Genomic DNA, 7394 nt, shown 5'->3' with positions numbered 1-7394 from the left:
AGCTTTATGTGTACGTTTACTAAAGTATCTCTCCAAAAAGCCCCTCACATAGTAATGCAAGGAGTTCAGATCTAGCGAGCTAGGAGGCCATATTTCCTTTGCCCTTTAGCTTCACAAAGTCTGTAATGCGCTTTTAAATTTAAAAAATTAAAAATTTTGGAAAACAAATTGAAAAAATCAAATTTTTCAGAATACAAAATTGAAAAAATACATTTTTTTGAATTTTTTGATCCAAAACTAAGGTCATGGTTTACTTTTTTTTCATAACAAAACACCTAGTATAAGTTTTGTTGAACAATTCAATATATTTTCCATGATTTATTACGGTCAATAATACCACATACAAATTTTAAATAAAGTTAATTTTTTCGTGAAAATTTTTAATGAAATAATCCATATAGACACAGGCACATATTTGAGTCAATTATGGGCTTTCTATTGAAATTTGTGGGATGGGTTTAGATATCCTAGAGTTTTGTCTATATTTTAGAATCTTTATTCGATTTTAGATATTTACAGGGTGATGACTCAAAAATTAGAAAAATTTTAAAAGCTGTTTTCACTTCTACATATTTAATTTTGTGACATTTTTCTGGCAAACTTTTGATTTTGAAGCAAAAGTTGGTAATTTAACAATTTTCTACACTTTTTATTCAATATGTACTCCTCCATACTGCATGATGGCTTCAATATGGGGACGAAAAGAAGCACGACTGGCCTTGATGAAGTCTGAGGATAAGTTGTTCTACTCCTTCTTTATCACGGCCTTCAGGGAATCTACATTCGGATAGGAAGTATTGTTCGTCTTGTCGTCCAAGACGCACCAAAAAACAAAGTCCAGTGGGTTGATGTCGGGTGTGGACAAAGTCCAGAAGTCTACCAGCCTGAAGGCAGCCAAGTTCTACCTGCAGAAATGCTCCAACTTCTTGGAATTGTGTGCCGGGGCACCGTCTTGGGTCAACACATAGTTGTCTAGACGTCTTAGATGAAGATTGTAATTTTTGAGTCCTCACCCTGCATATTGGACCCAATAAGGGCCCTTTCAAATAAAGTAATTAATTGTTTATTATCTTCTTGTGATTAAAGTTTGTCTACTTTAATAGCAATTTGCAGGACCTCCAATCTAATAATTTGTTCATAGAAATTAACGATAATTCATCGAAGAATACAAATGTTGTCCATAATAAATTTTAAGAGAAATCATATTAACTTGTTTTTGTGTTGAGCCTCACAAATATAATATTACAAATTTCAAGCCCATGAAATAAAGAAAAATAAATAATTTGTGAACAAAAGAAGCTTTAAAAAATAATTTTTATTATATCTTTTTTGTGTGATAAACACATAAAAATCAAAATGTATTATTGAATATAAATTTTTAAGAGAAAAAAAAATTAAGGGGGGGGGGGAAGAAACGAGGGGGAGAGCCCCCCATATTTTTTTCACTTTCTCAGCGCTCGCAATATGTATATATATCTATGCGTTTTGAGGAGAAGTAAAACCAAATTAACCAACACAGCAAAAGAATATAACATATATATGAAGACACGCTTTCGAACGTCGCTCAGAAGGGAATTTTTTATTTATAAAAAAAGGCTTTTCTTTAAATAAATACCCGATTTTTCTTCTTCTTTTATTATCAACGGTGAAAATAACTGTTCAACAATAAGAACCAGTGTTTTCTTCTTTTTTTCTTTAGTCGTTCTCTGAACGTTGTTGAATAAAGAGTTGTGCCAAAGTCAAATTGACGTAACGTGATACAATTTTTTTTTAATTTAATTTTTTCAACCCAAGGTAGAAATATAAATTAAATAGCCCACATCATCATCAATACAAAAAGTATTTTGCTCAGGTCATCAGAGTACGGTAAGTAGATACTTAATAGTAAAAATAAATGTAAATCTATTTTGACTCTGTCTTTATTCAATATTAATACTCCTTGCCTGTACATACATAATCACAGAGGGTCAGCAAATATTTATACAATGTTTTTTCTAACTGCCAATACATTGCTCAAAATATGTTTTATTATTTTGTGTTAAAAAAACTCTTTGGAACTTTTTGTCAAAAATTGTCGATGGCTAAAAGGAAACTACAAATATTGGGAATTTGAAAAGTGAGATAAAGTTACACACACAAATTTGAAATGAAGAAATGAATCTTTGCAACTATTGCCCCCCCCGATGAAATCCCAAGAGGCGTTCTCAATCGTTATGAAATTATACCTTTTTTTTTTTTTTTTGTTCCTGTAGACTTTCTTTAAAAATATGAGTGTAAATATTTTTGTTCTTCATATATTTAATGTATGAATAAATTGATGTACGAGTATTTCTGAAGAATTTAATGAAGGGGGTGACTGGAGGAGTAAAAGAGAGAAGAGAAAATAGTCTTACGACTCCCCCTTTACAAAAGCATAATAAATAAATTAGATATCCTTTTCATTACAACAAATCATAATATTTTTATATAAAAAAGACCGAGTCTCAAACTTTTATTTAACTCATTTCATACACTCTCCTCATATGTATAGCTGTAAATCCCAAACACTTTCTTTATGTTCAAAAAAAAAAATAAAAATCCCAAATTCAAATTGACAATTCCAATAAGGTTTAGAAGGAGAGGAGCTTAGTTGTCATGACGTTTCATTGGATTAGTCACAAGGAGCATTGATCAGAGCGGGAATATACATAAATCCGATTATGTATTGTAGACAGGAATGACTCCGTTATGGATCCTCTGAGTCCAAATTGGAGTTCTTACACTAATAGATCCCAAAGAAATCATTATTTTTAGTATTTATCTTTGATGTGAAAACGCTCTTTATACATATTTAAATGTTACTATTCAATCATTAACTAAAACTTGGCTCAGAAGGCAACTACAAAAATAATCGCAAGTTAGAAAATGCTTAATAATTTACAACGCTAGTTCTGTGACGAGTCTATATAATGTTGTTGGCATGCTATAAACTGCTTACAATATATTTACTATGTAGACTGTCCTGTTTTCGGTTTAATATTTTTATCCTCATGGACAAGGATCTTTTCCTAATGGAGACATTTTATTTTTAAACTGACTTTAGCAAGGTTTGACGTTTTTCATATCATTTAAATTTGTAAAAAAAAAAAATCATTTGGTTGAAATTTGCCATTTTTAGGCATCTTGTACCGTCCCAAATATGGTATTATTAATAAAAATTGGACTTTTCATATTTTTAACATTAGTTTTGTTGGTTAAAAATATGCCACAACTAGTTTTTAATAATTTAAGGGGTCTAAAATGTGCTCAATTCTTTAAGGTTGCCCCTTTCTATAAAAAAATAATGTAGTAAAATGTGTTTGAGTTTAAATAAAAAAATATGGACAATATTTTTTGTTATTTTTTAGATCAAACAGGGAAATTGCAACACATTGAGTACAACTTAGATGTAGAATAATTTCAACAGCTGATAATGCAAATACTAAAAATATAAAATTCTAATTTTTTTAGTCATAGCATAGTCATTTTGGACGATACAAAAGGCCTAAAAATGACCAACTTTGACAACCAATAAATTTGTTTTACAAAAGATAGTGGCCTAAAAAATGCTTGAGTGGCCTCGAACTTTGTCAAAGTCGGTTTTTTTAATTGTCCCTTGCAGATAAGTTCTTCATGTAGAGGGAAAGATACATTGAACATAAAAAGGGGCAGTCTACTACCAACCAACAAATACTATATTAATGGAAATGTATAATTAGTACCCTTCTTTATTTAACAGAGGACCAACATGTAATTAATACCAAATTCTATTAAAATATTCATTCCACGAAGTATGTAGGTTTGAATATTGATCATTCACATTCATAACCTCAATATTTATGTCCATTGTATATCATACCTTTATGACCATTCTCATAGAAGAAAATAAAAATATATTAGGGAAAAGCTCTAGTGTTATGTACAATGAACATAGAAGATACAAATGCCTGTACAACAAAGTAGACAGCCGCCACCCTATGTAACAACAAATATGCTACCTGTCAATCAAAAAGTATATTTGTAATTCGTTTTTCAATTATATGAATTTATAATTTTTTTTTCTATACCTACTTGAAAGAGTGACATGTCCGTGAATTGCTGAAAAAATATGTATTTATAACTTAAACTATGTAGATTCATTAGGGAATAATTTAAATTTACATTTTTAAAAACAAACAAAAACTGAGTATTTGCTTGAATACTGTCCATATACCTTAGATTAAATCATTTTTTGTAGAAATAATAAATTGATCTTATTAAATTTAAAATAAAATATATTTTTATAATTATTTAAAAAAAATACATATATCTATTTATTTCTTAAAAATAACGTAAATTGAAGTTGATTGAAATTGAGCTCATGAACTTTCTCTTATTTTTGTAGTTTTGGCAACCCAACTATTTGACTGATAAATATGAAAATTTGCAATTACGTTTAATTCACATTTAATTCAATTAAAAAATTTAAATTTTTAATTGCCGTGGCAGGTACAATATTTGACAAGGATGCCTATATTTTATTGCTGGTTTTATGTGTTGAAATTGAATTAAAATGACCAATTTCCGTGAAAGGATCATAAAAGGTTACTAAGGTCAGATTTATCTACAAATAAAATTTATTAGCTGAATTTCATGTGAGTGTAACGTAAGGCCCAATTAATATATTTATCAGTCGCTCAGTTGGTTTGCAATATGATAAAGAATTAAGGAAGAGGTCATGAGCTAAATTTTGATCAACTTCCATTGAACAAATAGATTTATACATTTTTTTAAATAATTATAAAATATATTTTTTATTGTAAATTTAATAATCTCAATTTATTATTTTACATAGCAACTTTAATCTGTATATGTGCAGTATTCAAGGAAATTCTTATTTTTGTTTTTAAAATTCTTTTTTAATGTTTTTATTTTGTTCAATGAGGAACCATTTGTTAGCCTAAGCCATTTATTTTCCCAAAAAAAATCATTTGATTGTCACCCTAAGGTACATTAGTGATAATAATAAATGTAGGTTCTAAGAACTGAATTTGCTTGCATAGTAATAAGAGACAATTTAAGTTTGAAGAAAGTAGATTTTTTATTATTCAATTGCAAATACTTTATTAAAATATCTATGTACATAGAAAATGCTGTCAAAGTTTGAAATAGATTATTTTTGAGTTAAACTTAATTATATTTATAATTGATAGGAGAATACTTTGTTATATATGGAGCCTTTTTATAACAAAATCACCCATATTGAAAACTTTTTCCTAAAAAGAGTAGAAACAAGTACTGTGTAAGGGAGACTGGGTAGACTTTCTACACAGGACAATTGCCTTTTTTCTCAAAAAAAAAAAGCTACAGCCATAAAGTTTACGGCATATAATGGATAATACAAATTTTTGTAAAAAATATCAAATTTTGTCAACTATTAATAGAGATGTTTCATAAAACTGTTTTGGAGAGATAAAAGTTATTTTTTTAACTAATTATTTTTGTAATTGTTCAGTCAGTAGTTCATTGTTTTTCTCGTAGCTGATATCAATTGAATTATTGATTATTTTTATATTAGTTGATTTAATTTTAAATTAATTCAAAACTCAATTAATGAGTTTAAATTAGTGATAATTAAACGCTCGGCAAATAGTAGACAGTTGCAAAAAGTGAAGCATTTTATTGCTTATCTTAATCTACGCTAATACACTTATATTTTATAATTTAACATAATGAAAAGTCTAGTTATTTAATATACTTTTCAAAGATTCTAAGTCATATTCAATATTATATTACTGCTGCAATTGTCCCCGTAGCCAGGGACCATTGCAAAATTTGACATGTCGTATTAGAATAATTTGTGGAAAATCTATTGACTAATATAAATTTGAAATATATTCCAACAATAGCAGATATATCAAGGTATATTAAAATAAAATTTGGCGAGTCTACTTAGAATAGTTGAGCCAAAGTAAAGAAAATGTTGCAACTGACCCCAACAGTATCAATAATTTAAAAAGGATTAATGGAAGAATTGCTTCAAATTGCTCTACTTTGTTACAAAGGAAAAAATATTTTATGTTTTATCAATTAAATACAAAAAAGATCCCTAATCAAGAAAATTGCAAAATTTTCGTTTCCATATATTTCCTTTCCTTGTCTTTTTTCCTTCTATTAATGTACAAATGTACTCGTATTTCAATGTCAGGTACAAATTAAGTTGATTATAATTTTGTCCATCCCTTACTATTTATAATATATCCGTACATATTTATTTAATTTAATTTACTTTCAAATAAAAAAAATAAATACAGTATTTTATATATGTTTACTCTTTTTGATATTTAATTTAGATGAAGTTTATTTTATTTAAGAGTGCTATAACTTTTTCATTTTATCCTTCATGTAATATAGTTTGGTGGGGTATAAAGTATTTATTTAAAAAAAAACCATTTAGAAAATGAAGTTTAGCCTTCCCCCCTTCTATTTATATGTAACAACATACCTTTATATAGTTATTTACCCTATAGGCATAATAATATCAATCGTGATACTAAACATCAATTGATTAGCTTTATTTTAAATGAATTTTTGTATTAAGTATAAATAACATACAAATAAATACAAAAAAACTTTAAAATGAAGATGTTGAGTAAGTAAATAACTGACATGCGTCATTTAGTAAATGAGAAACACTGCGACAAATGTGTATTCTTATATATGTACATTTTGTAGTAAAATAATAATAAAAAGACAGTGTCATCATTATACTTAAAGGTCATATGGAGTTAATGTTTAGCAGCAAAAAAGGGGTCAGGCCATTTTGAAATTGTTTCAATAGAATATGCACAGGAATACTTCGACTTATAAATTACAAAAAAAAAAATCACAAATTCACATTAATCCCGCGCTCTTAATTTTGGGTTTGTTTGATTTTTTGAAATGCCACAATGCTTAAAATGTACAAATCAAACTACATATTTAGCCTAGAGGTACATAACATTTCATAATCTTATACAAATTACAAAAGAAGTAACTTATTTTTGTTACTGTCATTGGTTAAATGGAGTTATGTTGATTATTTAAAAGTAAATATTATAGTAGTTCATTGAATCCATCTGACCTAGAAATCTTCTTTGAAGTCCATATGCAAAATATATATTTTCTTCTAGGAACAACTGCTGCTTGAACCTACGCACCTTAATGTCAAGATAATAATTTCTCACAATCTACGTCGTTCTAAAACTTGTTTGAATTTTAGTATATAGATGAAAATTGGTTGAGGGAAAATTTGGAATGTTTAGTCCAAGTAAATGAACAAAGTATGAAGAGCTATTCATGGCCTCTCTTTCAGTATTATAAAGAAATTACGTTGAGTGGGTTTTCTTTTATTGATT

At 27.9% G+C, this 7394-nt stretch overlaps 1 protein-coding gene across 2 annotated transcripts in view; it reads left to right on the top strand.

The window, feature by feature from the left end:
* Positions 1 to 1503: 1503 nt before the first annotated feature.
* LOC121117629 (cell adhesion molecule Dscam2) overlaps positions 1504 to 7394 on the top strand; it is a 217844-nt gene continuing 211953 nt past the window's right edge. For both annotated transcript variants that reach the window (XM_040712072.2, XM_040712070.2), the window contains exon 1: positions 1504 to 1866. The gene's annotated coding sequence lies outside the window, so the exon portion shown is untranslated. The remainder of the gene's footprint in view (positions 1867 to 7394) is intronic.

Source organism: Lepeophtheirus salmonis, chromosome 5, assembly GCF_016086655.4.
Source record: "Lepeophtheirus salmonis chromosome 5, UVic_Lsal_1.4, whole genome shotgun sequence".
NCBI lineage: Eukaryota > Metazoa > Arthropoda > Copepoda > Siphonostomatoida > Caligidae > Lepeophtheirus > Lepeophtheirus salmonis.
The sequence above is the reverse complement of the archived record's forward strand: the minus strand, read 5'-3'. Positions and strand labels throughout refer to the sequence as shown.